General features: G+C 39.2%; 1 pseudogene; it reads right to left on the bottom strand.

The window, feature by feature from the left end:
- LOC116094896 overlaps positions 1-16,644 on the bottom strand; it is a 154,505-nt pseudogene that overhangs the window by 711 nt on the left and 137,150 nt on the right.

Here is a 16,644-nt window from a genome sequence, read left to right as displayed (position 1 = left end):
TAATTCTGGCTATTCAAACACTTGGACCTTAGTTCAGATTTTTAACATTCAAATAAAAGGGGAATAGATGAGAAACACCCAGAGGCTATTGCCCAGCCACCAGCTAGCTTCAGGTTCAGTGAGATACCTAGTCTCAAGGGAATAAGGTAGAGAGTGATAGAGGACACCCACATCTTCCTCTGCTCTTTGAACATGTAGTCAGGGACCAGCATACAACAAACACATCTGTAATACACATGTAACAACATATGAGTGAATGGTCCTACGTGTAAAGTAGATATGACCTAGAAAGTCTCCATTATTCCTCACATCAGCCCAGGATCAGGATTTTGTTGTTAGAGTATGAATTTATCTACTGATAAATTTGTGGTTGAATGTGCTGCTAGGATGTGAAGCCTAATTGGAGGAAGTAGTTCACTGTAGGCATGGCTTTGGAAGGTATATCTTGTCCTAAACTCCTTCTCTCCTTCCACTTCCTGGTTACCATGAATCAATGACTTTGTTTGGTCTTGGTGGGATCATTCCAATTCAGACCTAATGTATTAGTCACTTTTCTATTATAGTAATAAAGCAACATGACCAAGGCAAGCTATAGAAGGAAGGGCCTATTTGTGGTTCTTCAGCCTTCCATGTCTTTTACTCCATTTGTGTTTCTACCTGTCCTTGAATTTAGCAATTTTTCTTTCACCAGGAGTAGTGATTATCTAACTGGCTCAGATAATGTTTTACAGACCTCCAAAAAATTACACTTTCCCTAAAACATGCTCTTCAGTTGCTGTGGAGGGTTTCATTCTTTCAATGCTCTCAATGCTGGTTCTGCCCTTTCTGTTCTATCTCCCTTTTTTATAATTGCTAGTAACTATAAGTTGATTTCCTGGTTTGCTGACTTTCCTTTGAAAGAGAACATTTCTTGAATATAATCTTAATGGTATTTTTTTAAGCTGGGCAGTTTGAAATTTGTTATTCATGATCTCTTTATTCATAATGATGAATTCCCTCCTCCACTATCTCTACAGGTTTTATGGCAGACCACCAGCATCAGAGAAAAGTTCTAGGTCTCAGGTATGGCTCCAACATCAGAGTTGTGACTAAAGCATCTTTAGGATGGAACTTCGTGTCATAGGACATCAGGTTTCTTACAGGCTCCTTTCATCTTCTATCTTGAATATACCTCATTTTCACAGTGGGAACACATGTTTCCCAATGCCATTCTCTACAAATACTCAAGGCCTTTCGTGAATCTGTAGAGAAGAGAAAGCTTCCATGTGTGGCATCTATCAGAATATCTACTTAGTTTTGGCTGTGTGGGTCACCTTCACCTTCACCTTCATTTTACAAAGTTATTGTACATTGTGAGCATGCCATTGTTAGTTTCTGTGTAAACTTAGCACAGGAGAAGGTAATTCATTAGTAATACTGCCACTAATTCTTGAAATAATTCATTTATTTGCCTCATTTATGTGGTACTGCCATCTGTTACAGTAAATAAAGGTACATTCATTCCTATACTTTTAATACTGCTAATACTGTAATTCTAACTTCTTAAGAAATCGAATTTGTTGATTATATTGTCAGAACAATGCCCTATGTTAGTTACTTTACAAATAAAACTATTAATTTGTAATATTTTTCTCCTTCACATTTATATGGACAATCCAAAAAGAACCTTACCAGCAGTATTCAATATAAAGCTGCTTGAATATACTTTTCCTGCTAACTTACCCTGCAGGATTATCAGAATGTAGTTTACGCTGAACATAGGCCACAGAGAGTTTATATCCTGTAGACTCTTTGATCACAAGTCAAAACTAGCAAGATAGTTTGTATATAGTAGTATAATTAATTATAGTATAGTGCATAATTAATTACTAACAACATAAATTGTTAAACGAAGTGAATGCTCAGAGGTCTCACTTGATCCCAAGTTCCTGATGTTGTGACTTCTTTTGATTTTGTTTTTGGGTCAGTTTAACTTCAACTGGCTTCCTTCGTGGTGGCAAAATCACAATCATGAATCTCTGCTTCTGTCTTTGAAAAGACTGTATTACTTATAGAAATATAAACAAAACATTGAGGGTCACTCACTTATGTCACATGCCTACTTCTCAAACTTATCATGGCTACAGATGGATGGTACAATTGGCTAGCTTGAGTCATATTAGTTGAAATAGTAAATAAGCACCCTTAGTGCTATCTGCCTTCCTAAAGTGTATATCCAGGGCTGCCAGGACAGAAACCATTTATTCAACATATAACAGGATTCATAAACCCAAAAGAGCCACATGGGAAGTTTTAAATAAAGTTCTTAAACTCTGCTTGTTGTCATTATTGTAAAGTCAGGTTGTGCTCTTGATGGGATTTCTCACCTACATTTCCATAGCCGAGAAAGAACACCGTCAATCATACCTCTTCTGTAAATTCCTGGTGCTTTCTTCCGTCCAGATTTAACATTTTCACTAACCAGGGAATTTAGGAACAAGCTCTTCAAAACCAACTTGTCCACAATCAAGTTGAAGAACAAACAGATTCTCTATGCCTTTAGATCAATGGTTCTCAATGTTCCTAATGCTACAACCCTTTAGTAGTTGCCCATGGTATGGTGACCACAACCATAAAATTATTTTGTTGCTACTTCATAATTGTAATTTTGATACTCTTATGAATTGTTGTGTAAATAATATCAGATATACAGGATATCTGATATGGGACCCCCAAGCAGATTCTCTTCCTTTTCCTCCACTTCTCTATTTAGACTTAGATCATCAGGAAGCACCACTGCCATATGCTCTTATCTAACAGTCTGGAGAAATTACTTCATGGAATGAAGAGTAAGGGCTGTTCTAAGTAGAAGATCACTTGGCCGGCCAAGGCGTATATTAATTTACCCAGCATTCCTCCCTTATAAGCACATGCCACAAAACCTTTAACATTGGTGCCAGTGCCAGTTTATCTTTGGAAAAGGACTAGTACAGTTTCTTTTACTGAAAGTAAAATCAATGAAGAGCACTTCTAATGCTTTCATAGAGTTCAGTGGTTTTTCTTTTTCTTAGGTTAGCAGGCAGACGCAGGGTATCTAGACATTCCCCTCAGTCAGGTGCCACAGCAGCACCAGGCATTCTCCTACACTATAACAGTTTGGTTTTCGATTGCAAGTTTTTTTTTTTGAAAACTTTGGTGAAAATACAAATAGACTTTTACTTACATAAATGACAAAATGTGTAGCCTTTTCAAGGAAAGCAGTTTATACTTTATAGTTACTTCAGGAGCTGACTGACAGAGCCTGACATTACAGCAGCCTTCCCTCCATGCTGTGCTTCTGAACTATTCAGTCAGCAAAGCTCAGATGTGTTAATGGCCTTTATCCAGGGAAATTGGATTGTAGCCTCACAAAGCTGGCAGCCACACAAATCCATTTGGGGAGGCTCTGCTGCTGGTAAAACTCCATGTCATTGCCCACCAAAGTGTCAGGGTCCTTGTGTGCTTGGCTTTCAGATGCTGAGAAAAGATTCTATAAAGTAGAATCAAGTGGGGAAACAGAGAAATGCATACTTTCCACAAACATCTGGAGCAGGGGTGGCTGCAGAAGACACACAAGTCACAGTTCCTCACTATACTATCATAGTAATAAGAATTGCTGTCTATAATCATCTGATTTCCAGCTTTGAAGAAGTCCAATCATTTTTAAAATATAATTTTTCTATTATGTTGTTTCTTTTCTTTTAATTCTCCCCTAGAGAATGAGAGAAATTGACCTCAGGCAACCTGACTAGAGAGTATTAATTTTTAATTATATTATATTGAGCATTCTACATTACAGCTGCAAGTTGCCACAAAGTATAGCATCATTTACTGAGTGTCACTGGGTTTGCTGTGAGCCAGTTACATAAGCTACATACCTCCTTTTAAAATCAAACACAGTGAATTAACCCATTTTACCTTTCCCAGAAGTCACCTGTATGAAAAAAAAAATCAACTGAAGAAATGAGTATACAAAACAGTAACTTGCTTAGTTTTGTTAGGCAATTACATTCCTACTCCTTACCTTGTTCATCTTGAAAATTTTTTGTTTGCAAAATTCCTCAAAAGTGATCTTTCCATTTATAGGTTGTGAATTTTTAAAAAGATCCCTTCATCCTATTATATTTTTATTTTGTCATGTTTAGATGTTATCTCCTAGAAGCCTGTTCTTTTCTAATGAGAGAAAGAAAGGGAGTGGATCTGGAGAGGTGGGGATATGGGGAAGAATGGGAGGAGTAGAGGAGGAAGAAACTGTAATCAGAATATATTGTATGAGAAAAGAATCTATTTTTCAATAAAAGGGAAAAATATTGTATTCCATATAAGAGCCAGGCCCTATCTTAGCCAAAAGGAGAATTCACGGGACATTACTCACTTTTGTGTTACTGTGTTCAAAATGCTTGACCAAAATGAAATGAAAACGAAATATTTATTTTGGCTCCTGGTTCATGTTTATGCTCACTTGGGCTTATGCTTGAGCAAGACAACATGGTGGCAGCAGAGCATGGCAGAGGTGGATTCCTTACTCCATGCAAAGAGTTCAACAGGAAGTGAATAGAGACAGCAATCCCCCAAGTACCCTCCCCCAGCGACCTACTTCCTCAGTCCAGTCCCTACCTCCAAAACTGGCATCACCAGATAAGGACCAAGCTTCAAAGCATGAGCCTGTTGGTACATTTCAGATACAAAACATAACACACACTGATGGTTTGTATATGCTTGGTCTAGGGAGTGGCACTATTAGAAGGTGTGACCCTGTTGGAGTAGGTGTGTCACTGTGGGTGTGGGCTTTAAGACACTCATCCTAACTACCTGAAAATCAGTATTCTCCCAGCAGCCTTTAGATGAAGATGTAGAACTCTCAGCTCTGCCTGTACCATGCCTTCATGCATGCTGCCATGTTCCTGCCTTGATGATATTATACTGAACCTCTGAACCTGTAAGCCAGGCCCAATTAAATATTGTGCTTATAAGAGTTGTCTTGGTCATGGTGTCTGTTCACAGCAGTAAAACCCTAACTAAGACACACACATTGAAACCAAGACTCCCAAAGGAGCCATAACCCTTTCCTAACTGCAGCCTTGATGAGCAACTTACAGGAGGTCATACAACCATTTTCAATTCCTCATTTTGTTTTATTCCTTTTAAATCTATCTCTTTTCTATTTAAAAATGGAGCCAAGTACAAAGAGCAATGGCTTAAAATCCAAGTAAATTTGTAACAATAAAAGTTGACCTTGGTGCATTTCAAAGCAGTGGTCTTAGAAGCCCTGGCCCATGCAAACAAAAAGCTTAAGAACTTGGTTTCCTAAATTATAAAGGTTTGTTTTAGAGGAAGTTCCAGCCATTTCACTATTGCTTTACCATTTGAAAAGCTCCCATTTAGAGGAAATGTAGCCCACACTGACCTTAGCTATAAAGACCTAACAGTTAATAGGAAAGGAGGCAGGATTTGCCATTTTTGTCTTATAAGTTGAGCTGTTCAAATGGTTTTATTATTACTTCAGAGCAGATAGAAAAGAGCTGGTGTCCTGCTCTGACCTGTTCCCACTTGAAAGTCTTAATGCCTTTGGAGCTCATCCATTTCCTCCATGCTTTGAGCCATTTGGTTGTTGAAAACTCTCAGATTTATTTATCTTCTTCTGAAGGCATGCCCCTGCCAAAGAAGAAGACTGTCTTTAAGGTATATTTTGACCTTTTGCTTTGGCCCCTAGTCTTGGCTGTTCGTGATTAGGAAAGCCCTGATCTGAATGCAAGGCCAAGCTTCTCTGGATGCTCAGGTCACCATCTTTGGCTTACAATTCTGGTAGATAATAGAGTAAGCTTCCCATCATGGTTATTAAAACTTGCGACAGAAATATTGTCAGTGAGGGAAGGTCCATTTTGGCTCATAGTTTTGTAGGAGTCAGTACATTAGGGTGGGAAAGGCATGTGAGAGGAAGCACATCATGCTGAGCCAGGAGTCAGACAAGCAGTTTGTTGTGCTCCGCAGGCTTTCTCTCCTTCCCCACTTTATTCTGTCTGGGCCCTCAGCCCATGGCATATGATACCACCCATATCCAAGATGGTTTTCCTCTCTGATAATTTGCTTTGAAAATATCTTCTCAGATAGAGATCCTCTCCAGTCTTATAGTTGATGCTGAACCTATCAATGCTGACAACCAGGACTTCTCATTATACTGAGAATACTATTGTTAAGGCTACTGTCCTTGAAGCTGAAACAAGAGGGCACCACCCTTTCCAGGTTTGTCTTCACCCTCACTGTGACACAGTATGGCATGACTCTTCCCTTGTATTGGCCACATCCATTCCCTTTCCAAGACAAGAATGACCTGGGCAAAGTATGTTCTAGGTTTCTGGGGCTATTTCTCTCCCTAGGCTTGTCTGGACTCATGCATTGTTTTGAACTCTTAAGAAGTCCCTCTGGTCCTTGCCCTTAGCTGTCACTCTATTTTCCTCCACTTCTGAAGAGGACTTCGGATTATTTCACTCATGCTTATAGCCTGAGGGTGAGTCCTTCCAGGTTGACAATTCTTTCCATTTTTTGAATCGGTTACTCTAACAAATCAAATGCTTCCTGGCTTAGACATTACATTAGCTCTGACATCCCCAATGTAGACATTGTGGATTAAAATGAGGTCCCGAATCTGGCCCAGGGCTCGGAACACTGCAAGGTGGGATGCGGGAAGTTTGACTGTGGGCAGGCATCCAGCTGTGAGAAGGCACAGGACCCACTCTGGGGGTGGGAAAGGCACAGTCTGAGGTCCCAATGGACCCACAGGGCAGGAGTCAGGCTCAGACCCTTGGGCACCACAGATGCCACTGAGTGCCATAGAAGAGTCTGTTCTGGGGTCCCTGGGCAGCGTGGAGGCCAGGGACATTAGGCTCTCAGTTTTGGACACTGCAGACTACTGGATGTCGCAGAAGAGCTGAGAACAAAGCAGGGTCCCTTGAACGGGCTCTGGCCTGGGGCAGAAGGGAAAAGTGCAGGAAGTACTGGGTCCAGAAGGGAGGAGAGTCCTTGGCTTGATCAGCAGAGGCTTGGGTTGTCAGAAGCCATGGCCAGGAGTGTAGGGAGGCCTCAGTCAGGAGATTAGATGAGGAGCTCCAGCAAGCAGATCCCGATAGAAAAGGCAGTCCATGGTTTTAAGGTGTTTATTGTAGAAAGGCAGAGAGAGCGAGAAGAGAGAGAAGTAGAGGCCACATGGAGAGAGGAGGGGAAGGGGATGTGGAGAGGGGGAGCAAGAGAGAGAGGGGTGAGAGTAAGAGCAAGATAGTAAGAGGGGGAGGAGGGATCAAACAGCCCCTTTTATAGTGGGCTGGGCCTACATGGCTGTTGCCAGGTAACTCTGGGGAGGAGCATGCCTGGCTGTTGCCAGGTAACTGTGGGGGTGGAGTCAGGACAGCTTAAGTGACCTAGGGCCACGGAATTATGGGGCTGGGGCCTAGTGTCAGGAGCCTAGTGTCTGAGAACATGGCAAATGGGCTTTCTGTCCCTTGCAGATTAATCTGCTGAATCTCTGGGGTTTAAACCAAAACCAGCTTGACCAAAAAACAGGCTGCCTTTCACAGTCCCATAAGACATGTTATATTTTACTACGTCTTTAATTGTAGATCAAGTTCAGCTACCAAGTAGTTCTGTAGAGTCCAACTTAAGCTTTGCCTATGTGCCAATTTATTGACCCATCAAGGAAGCTAAGTGGTTGGGTGAATAATAATAATTGATTCTAGACCTCTACTCAAATTAGGTCACTGGAAAACTTAACCCTGTGATTTCCCCACAATGGTAAAGAAGTAAATAATATGTGTGAAACATTTAGGCGACAATATGACTTAAACCTTTTTTCTAGGCATATAAAAGAACACACACACACATACACTCACTCACACACACACACATGATTAGAAGAAATGTCTGATTCACTATGTCAACAGATGTCTGTGGAGAATCAGTGGCTATGAACTGTTTCCAGAAAATGTGTTAAGTATCCAGACTAACACAATCTCCTTTAGAATAAACAAACACAATTTTATTTGCAGGATCTCATTCTTGTTCCATTCACAAATATATTTAAATACCTGCTTCAACTTCTACCCAAAGATAAATGTAACTAGATCATGTATAGCCTCATTTCCAATCTGCACTGTTATTCTCATTATAATGCAATGAATTGGTGAAGGAGTCTCTGAACAGCAAAACATGCACTGGAGAATTGATGGCTTTAGCTATTCCAGGAGTGCCAACAGTGTCCTCATGACACCTCACTGCATCTGGTTTTCTGCTTGTGTATCAGGGAACATCCAAGGAATCATGAAGTCTTTCTGTTTCCTTCAGAGTTCCCTATAACCAGGGATAGTCTCCAAACTTGTTTTCACTTGAATTGTTGAACTGGGATTTTTATGGGCTATCCTTTTCATAGCAATCCTTTCTTTTCATTGTCTGAGTCCAAGGTATGCTGGTTCAATTCTATCAACTTGACATAAACCAAAGTCACTTGGGAAATGATAACCTTTGAAGAATTGCTTTATCAGAGTGGCTTCTAGGCAAGTCTGTGGGAACATTTTTTGATTAGTGATTGATGTAGGATGGGACACCCTATTGTAGATGGTACCACTCCTACACAGGTGGTCCTGGGCTCTATAAACCACCAACCAAAGAGTACACATGGTGGGACCAATGGCTCCAGCAGCATATGTATAGTAGAGGATGGCCAAGTTGGTCATCAATGGAAGAAGAGGACCTTGGTCCTGTGAAGGTTCTATGCCCCAGTGTAGGGGAATGCCAGGGCCAGGAAGCAGGAGGGGGTGGAGTGGTGAGCAGGGGGAGGGGGGAGGAGGGAGGGAACAGGGGTTTGTTCTTGTTCTTGTTGTTTGTTTTTTGTTTGTTTTTTGTTTTTTGGGTTTTTTTAAAGGGGAAACTGGGAAAGGAGATATTATATGACATGTAAATAAAGAAAATACCTAATAAAAAAAGAAGAAAAGAAAAAAAAATAGAAAAGAAGCTGTGCAAACCAGAGACAGCAAGGCAGGAAACAGCATTCTTTCATGGTTTCTGCTTCACTTCCTACCTTTAGTTCTAACATTGGCTGCTCTGGATATTAGACTCTAACCTATAAGGTGAAATAACCCCTTTCCTCCCCAAGTTACTTTCATTAGTATTTTATCACAACAGCTACAGCAACAACAGAGCCAAACCAGAATAAAGAGTTAAAAAATCTAAAAGCCCTAGTAATAGTAATAATAATAATAATAATAATAATAATAATAATAAACCCCTAATCTTCTCCCTTTCTCTCCTTCTTCCACCCCTGATCCTCATTCATCTATTCCTCTCTTCCTCTCTGTCCTTCTCCTCCCCTTCTCTTGGCTTCAAATCCCTCCTCCTTCCTGTTTCTCCTATTCCTCCTTCCTTTTCCTTCTTAAGGTATAGAATGCTTTGTCACTAAACTGGTGGTAGGAGCAAATGTTAAGATACATAAATATATGCCAGGGGCAATAATTTAGTCTTAGCCATTTTTGTTTTACTAGGTAAACTATTCTATTTCATTTTCCTATATTTCACCCATTCCTCTTTAATATTATACATTATCTAAAACAATTTTCCTTCCATCGCCAAGTACAATCTTTGGCAGCTGGCCATGTTAAAGTGTGAATGAGGAATTTAATCTACTGGGCTGTGCAGCATATCATAAAAATGTTCTGGAGTAAATTGATCAGTCATTTAAAATTAACATGCAAAAACATTCCATTATGGGCTATGTTTTAAAAGGCCATTAAAAGGCATAACAAAACTCACTATGCAATCATAAGATCAGGGTATTGCTGGGTCATGAACTTAGATGGCTTCTTTCACCCAACTGCAAAATTGCAATATTTCATTTTTATATATTTAATAAATTAAATTAAGACAGCTAGACAAATATCCAGACTTTCCATTCTCTATTTATATGGGTCTTAATGTTTTTGTTCTGACTTGAAAATGTAAAATTGATCATCTATTGTGAGGGCCAGAGAGGTCAGAAGTTACAAGTACTTACTGCTCTTGACGAGGACCATATTTGGTTTCCAGCATCCATGTCGCAGTTCACAACCACCTGCATCTCTTATTCCAGGGGACCAGGGGACCCCATTCCTCTTCTGGCTGCTATGGACTCCCATGTGAACCTGGTGAACATGACCACACAGGCTTGCACACATACACACAATCTTTTTATTCTTAAAATTTTTTAGAAATTCAGTTCATTCAACTATTTTCACTTTATATATAAGCATCTCTGCACCTGTACCTCATAGAAACGTTATAGTATTCAGTTTCTTAGGAAAAGTTTAGTAAGACTAGTAATAATTTTTAAAATGTGGTTCGATTAAAGTGGGAAATAAGAAACACTGTAAGAAAGAAGACTAAGGCTTTGGACTTTTTGTTAGCCATCATAATCATTGGTGTCCTGTGTCATAATCCAATATCTAATGTAAACCTTCATCAGAACCAAAATGGAATCTATGATGGCAATTTGGAATTTAAATAGTCATCTGTGGAGAGAGAACATCAGAAGTTCTTTCAACGTGCTATCTGAATAGATTTCACCAAAATAACATACAATTTGTGGTCAGTTACACCCAAAGGCAGTGATACTGTTGAACTCGACGTTTGCCTTTGGCCTGTGGTTTTCTACCATGCTCACTAACTTCTTCTCATAAGTAACTGATATCAAGGGCTTAATGATTCAGGGACTCTGTATTTCCACAGCACTTGCTCTTCTCAGAATGAACATAGGTAAAGCAGGTTGGAAAGCAAAGACTCTTGCCAGGTGACCAAGCTGTAGAACAGGTTCCTAGACATAGAAACAGCCATACTCACATCTTCTACACAGGGTAGGTATGTGCCATTCTGTGGATATCAGCTGCTCAGCACAGGGACCTGTCAGAAGTCATTGGACATGGAAAGAACATTAGATGTCATATAATATATCTTCCCTGATTTCTAGGCACATGAGTTAAAAGGCTTACTTACAGGAGTTGCCAGAATGAGCCAGGATATACTGGTTCCCACTCCTTGACTCCTATCTTTCAACACACGAACCCTTTCTTTCCCAATTCCTCTGGAACTAAGACAGATCTTTCTATAGTTCATATAATCACCCTTTACATTGAAGGACAAGAAGGAAAGGCAATGAACTAAATTCACCCTCTGAATAGTAATTCAGCTGAAGTATTCCTTACAGTAAAGATTATAAAAATCCCTCTCTACTCCATACACTTCTTATAATAGATGGAAAGACAAGCTCATTGCACCTCAGTCTTTTTCCTACAGTCATTGTTACACATTTACTCTACATAAGTAAAATTGCATTATTTCTACTTCTCGTGTTCTTCCTATATCAGTAAGCTATGTGAAATCACTTGTCATTTTTATAAGAAATTATAGTCTTGAGTCATCAGCACAATTCATGGTACAATGTAGCTTTGGTGAATGGGTGTCAAGTAATAGCCTTGTTTTGCATTTTTGATCTTTGTATATACTAGGTACTCTTTAAGTTTTCAGTAGATATTACTAATATTCAGAGGGTCCCTGTAGACCTCCCTAAGTGCAAGGTTAACTTTTAAAGAATAAGATGTACAGTTCAGAGAAAATATTGTTTGTGTAAAGCTTTGTATGTGCAGGCCTTTCATAGCTATGACCCAATGCCTGGGATAGCTTACAGGAGTGAACGTTTATTTTAGTTCATGGATTCAGAATCTTCAGACCAAAAGTAGTTAGTTATATTGCTGCTGGGCCTGAATACAGAGGCAGAGTGTCAGTGGGGAGCCTGTGACAAGGCAAAATGGTTCATCTCATACTGTATAGGAATCAAAGAGAGCAGAAAGGTCTGGAAACAAGTTGTACCCTTCAGAGGCATTCCCCCAAGGCCTATTTTCTGAATCAGTCTGGTCTCTTAAAAGTAAGCTTAGTTATTAACTAACTCAATGGTCCATTCTTGATACCTTTTATCACTTTGATCTAGTCATCTCTTAATTGCCTTATGAGCTAGAGGCTGAGTCTTGAATACAAGAAGTCTTTGGGACATGAGACCTCCTCCAAACCAGAGGAACCATGAAAAAGACCATGGCCCTGAAAATGTGCAGAGTAAGACTAAAATGTGGTCTTCCTGCCAGTATGTGCCACTACATAGATCCTATAGGTGACTCTGAATATTGTCATTTACCTCAAATGACATAGTGTCAAACTGCCTTCTAAATATTTATGTTTATACCTACAGACAAATGATATTTTTAGTCTTCATCAGAGAACCCTTTCTTTTTCTTCAGCAGGGGTGAATTAGAGACACTTGACTACACTTGGTGCTGAGAATAAGTGACAGGTGAGTGCTTAGCACTAAAGAAGACATTTATACGGTTTCTTCTAAGGCTCTACGTTTCCTTCTAAGACACCACAGAAAAGAGAACAGAAAGAATATAAGTGTGGGAAGACAAAGACGGTAGTGATGTGCCTTCTAGAGAAAATACGATCATTGCAACCACAAACTCAGAGCAGCAGCAGATCCCTATACCGAATTCTGCAGAAGAATAGGCCTATCCGTGGATGTGGATGGAGGGGTCCTTCCTCTCAGTGCTGGTGTATCCACTGCTGGTATATTCAGGGAGAGGAGGAGCTGTTTTCAATACTTACTGATAAGAAAAGATGAGGGGGTAGAGAGAGTAATCAGTATACATGTGTGAAATACCCAAAGAGCAAATCATGTGAAACAAAAGAATGGAATTGGGCATAGTACTTGATTATACCTGACTATCTCCGAGAACAGAGAACAAAGTGGACTCTTTTATACATTCTAATCACCAATCCCATACTCTAGACTCTCTGGATCAGTAGTGTAGCTGGCTAAAACATTAGATTTTTAACACTAACTTTTTTTTTTTTGATCATGATTAAAGTCAATAGTGAAGAAGTAAGACTAAGCTGAAATTCCACAGAAAGTCAACAGACTTTATCAGACATGGGAGAGGCTTTTCAAGATTTAGACATGTCTCCATTCTCACACATCTTCCATCAAATTCATATATATCTCCCATCTCCCTCTCCCTCTCTCTCTCATCTGTCAGCTATCTATCTATCTATCTATCTATCTATCTATCTATCTATCTATCTATCTATCTACCGACCTACATATATATATATATATATATATATATATATATATATATATATATATATATAATACAAAGAGATATACAGGATGATTGGTTTTTTGTTTTTGTTTTTGGCATAAATAGCATTTATTGCTAGGATCAAAAAGGACACACAGCTACAAATCAGTAGCTGATTTGTACAAAACAGTGGAAGGACCAGAGATCAGTTAACAATGTGGTAAGCAAAGAAGGTAAATTTGGAATTGTAAAGAATTATTTCATCATATTTATTTTAAAGTGGTCTCTTATAGTGAAACAAATCATATTAATCTGGTCCAGCAATAATGCTTGGAAAAGATTAACCATGCCATTTTAAGTGCCAATGATACTACTCAGGGGCTAAGTGAACTAAAGTGTTAGTTCACGTCAAAGAGTGAACTAACAGGCTGTATTCCATGAGTTCTAAAGTTTGCTGTGCCTCTGACACTGGCCTAGGCAATCAGATCCTTGATAATTTCAGTTCTTTTTACGTGCAGCTCACTCTTTTCCTCAGACCTTATTTTAGCCTGGACTTGAGTGAAGATATGCTTTTAACTTTCCTGGCATGGCTCCTTTGCTCTCAGCCAGACACACTGTATCTCTGAACCAACAAGTATGGCACCACTAACAGAACCTCTGAATGCTGGAGATTCACCACCTAAAACACGTGTGAATGAGTAACAAGCAGTCATTTTCAATCATCAGGACAGAACTAAAATCTCTTCCTCACCATTAACTGCCATCAGAACTCTAACTTGCTATAAATTCATACCGTCACAGGATGAGTGTTTCTTTTTGTTGTGTATGCTAGACTATACCCAGTCAGGCAAAAAGCATCTTCTTTTGACAATCTATTGTAAGAAAGATATCCAGACAGCTGTTAGTACAGCTTTAGTTGCTAACAGGAAGTGGCATGCTCAACTAGATGAACATGCACACTCAAAGCTTATAGTTGACGTTCTACACTATATTTTAGAGACACAGATTATTGTAACTATTCTGTTAAAAGGTTTCCTGACTAGTGCCCATGTTGAGGATGGGGAAGATACGCATATCATGTCTGCTACTTGTTCTTTTGTCACATTTTTCTGCTTTGTACATAGGAGACAATTATTATCTTTATTTATCTTTATTTCACAGTTTAGAAAATGGAGGCTCAGTCAAGCCTCCATTCTGCTGGCTTTTTGTATGCAATTATTTTTTTCTTCCATGGATTTTGCTCTCTTTTGTCTACCTAGGTTGCTCTGTTCCTCCCTGTTGATATCATTACATTCCTCTCTCCATTCAAGTATCTGATCACATCATTGGAGAAAGACTTTCTGTGGTTATTCCATACATACTAGGTTTTAATTGTCAACTTGACAAAATGTAAAATTATTTGAGAAAGATATCCAAGCTTAAGAAATACCTATGTATGACTGACCTGTGAGGAAGCTATTTTCTTGTATTTTCAAGTGGGTATTTTCTTGATTGATGATTAATGTGGGAGTGCTCATCCCACTCTGGGAAATGCTACCCTGGGCTGGTGGTCCTGGGTGCTATAAGAAGTCAGGGGGAGCAATATATGAAGAGCAAGCCAGCCAGTAAGCAGCATTCTTCTATAAATCCTGTATCAGTTCCTGCCTCTACGCCCCTGCCTTGAGTTCCTGCCCATTTCCTTCAGTGATGCATTGTGATACATGCAACAGTAAGGTAAAATAAATCCTTTCCTCTCTGAGCTGTTTTAGGACTTTGTGTTTTATCACAGCAATAGAAAACCTAACTAAGACAACATACTTTCAAAATTAGGCTTATTTTGTGTGTACAAGTGTTTTTGTCATTTGCCTATAGGGGCCAGAAAGGACATCTGATCTTTAGGAAATGAAATTATAGTCAGCTGTTGTCTGCCATGTATGTGTTGGAACAGAGCTCTTATACTTTGCAAAGACATGTCTACCATCTGATTTATAGTGAGCCAGGGAATGAAGCATCATTAGAGCTACCTGGAGTCTTGATCTTGGATGTGCCAGCCTCTGACACTCTTGAAAAATAAAGTAAATTTCTTTATAAGTCATCAAGTGTATATTTTATTACAACAGCATGAGTACACTAAGAAAATCAGTAACATGTAATTGTTTTCAGTGCTACTAAGAGAAAAGAGTGCTACATCTTAATGAACTTCATGAGGTGTTAAAATGAGGTGCCAGTGTGTGTGTGTGTGTGTGTACGTATGTGTCTGTATATGTCTCTATGTGTGTCTGTGTGTGTTAGCATGTGTATGTGTGCTTGTGTGCATGTAGGTGGTGATTCTTAGAATGAAAACATTCTAATGCTGGTTATCTCCAGCATATATCTGCACCATTAATTACCAGCTGCTATGATGTTATATCCTTTTATTATTATCTTCTCTTTCTACAGTAGAATTTAGAGTATATATGCAGTAGATCAGTTTGGTTTGTTGTATTGTATAGATTCTTCTCCCTTCCCTTCTTTCCCCCATTCTTGTTTATTTTCTTCCACTTCTCTACCTTTTCCCCCTCTTCCTTTATTTAGAACTACATTTCTATCTTTCTTTCAGTTGTATGAAGGTATAAAGCATATTTCCAGACATGAAATATAGATAAAAGTGAGTAGATTGCCTATAAGTGTGATTATACTCTGGGCCTATTGTATAAAGATATATTTACCACTCCCTTTATTTTTCTTTTCTGGTCCCTTCATCTTTGGTAAGAGATTTTTGTCTTTAAATGGTAGTGATAAATGAAGACCTTCCACAATCCCTCCTGCCATAGTGAACTTCGATGGGTTTTGATGCAAGAAATACTCATTGATAAAAGTCATTGAAACTTGGATGCTTTATTTTTTTTTAAAGATTTATTTATTTTTTATATGTAAGTACACTGTAGCTGTCTTCAGACACACCAGAAGAGGGTGTCAGATCTCGTTACGGGTGGTTGTGAGCCACCATGTGGTTGCTGGGATTTGAACTCATGACCTTCCAAAGAGCAATCGATGCTCTTCCCTGCTGAGCCATCTCACCAGCCCTGGATGCTTTATTTTTGTTATACCAGCTAGCTTATGATAATATCCTGCTCTATTTGAAGTAGACATACTTCAAATATGCCTGATTGTAACCTATTAATGATATATAATGATGGGAACTTAACAGGAACAACAGACTTGTTAGAGGGAGCGACTCCTTTTAGTTTGTGTGTAGAGCATGTTTGTGAGAGGCAGCATCTCATACTTTCTCTTCATTTCATAACATTTCTATCTACAAATGAAATGAACTACCACATGCACTGCTCAAAGGTCTCTTTCTCTTCTCAGTTGTTACCTGGGATGTCACAGAAAGGGACTACAGCTGAAACTGTCCACTTTCCTGTGTACCTGCATATTGCCTTGATGTTACTTATAGGGTACCATTTATGAGACCATAGATCGATGCTAATAGAGAGAAGACAATGTAACAGGAATAGAGGAC

Source organism: Mastomys coucha, unplaced genomic scaffold, assembly GCF_008632895.1.
Source record: "Mastomys coucha isolate ucsf_1 unplaced genomic scaffold, UCSF_Mcou_1 pScaffold17, whole genome shotgun sequence".
Lineage (NCBI taxonomy): Eukaryota > Metazoa > Chordata > Mammalia > Rodentia > Muridae > Mastomys > Mastomys coucha.
Note: the sequence above shows the minus strand (reverse complement) of the source record. Positions and strands in the feature narration are given on the sequence as shown.